The following is a 200-nucleotide window of genomic DNA, read 5'->3' as shown; positions in this document are numbered from 1 at the left end:
TATTATTTCTTCTTCTTATGATTGAGATTGATGATTAGACATAGTAGCACTGAACCATGGCTTGGCCGGTTCAGAAGAACCCTCCATGGCCTTGGGTTGGCAGCTAAGTCCGGATCTCTTACTTCCTGATGGATTTATGGCGATCTGACTTTGGAATCCTCTTAGTGGTGAATTATCATGAATTATCATGGTATTTGGAG

This window comes from Brassica oleracea, chromosome C8, assembly GCF_000695525.1.
Source record: "Brassica oleracea var. oleracea cultivar TO1000 chromosome C8, BOL, whole genome shotgun sequence".
NCBI classification, from domain to species: domain Eukaryota; kingdom Viridiplantae; phylum Streptophyta; class Magnoliopsida; order Brassicales; family Brassicaceae; genus Brassica; species Brassica oleracea.
This window is presented reverse-complemented; position numbering follows the sequence as displayed.